Here is a 492-nt window from a genome sequence, read left to right as displayed (position 1 = left end):
GGGCATGGTGGTGGGTGCCTATAATGCCAGCTGCTCAGGAGGCTGAGACAGGAGAATAGGTTAAACCTGGGAGGCAGAGATTGTAGAGAGCCGAGATGACGCCATTGCTCTCCAGCCTGGGCAACAGAGTGAGATTCCTCAAGAAAAAAAAAGGAAAAAAGAAATGTGACTAGGACATGAGGTTTGTGAGGGCCAGGAGTAGAATGATGTGGTTTGACTCTGTATCCCCACCCAAATCTCATGTCAAATTGTAAATGTATTAATATAAGTAGGGGTCTAGTTGTATTATGCATATGATTAGCCTTAAACTTTACATTTAAAACAAACAAAAAAACAAGAGCCAATTTTGAATGATTTAGTTATTTTGCTTTTTTTTTTAGTTTTGAGAAACTCTAGCATGTTTATAATATTTTAAGATTATTAAATTTATGATATCTTACTACATGAGATAATGGAAATATTTTGTAATAGTATAACAAGTATCGAGCTTCC

Source organism: Cebus imitator, unplaced genomic scaffold (assembly GCF_001604975.1).
Source record: "Cebus imitator isolate Cc_AM_T3 unplaced genomic scaffold, Cebus_imitator-1.0 Scaffold847, whole genome shotgun sequence".
In the NCBI taxonomy this organism is placed as follows: domain Eukaryota; kingdom Metazoa; phylum Chordata; class Mammalia; order Primates; family Cebidae; genus Cebus; species Cebus imitator.
This window is presented reverse-complemented; position numbering follows the sequence as displayed.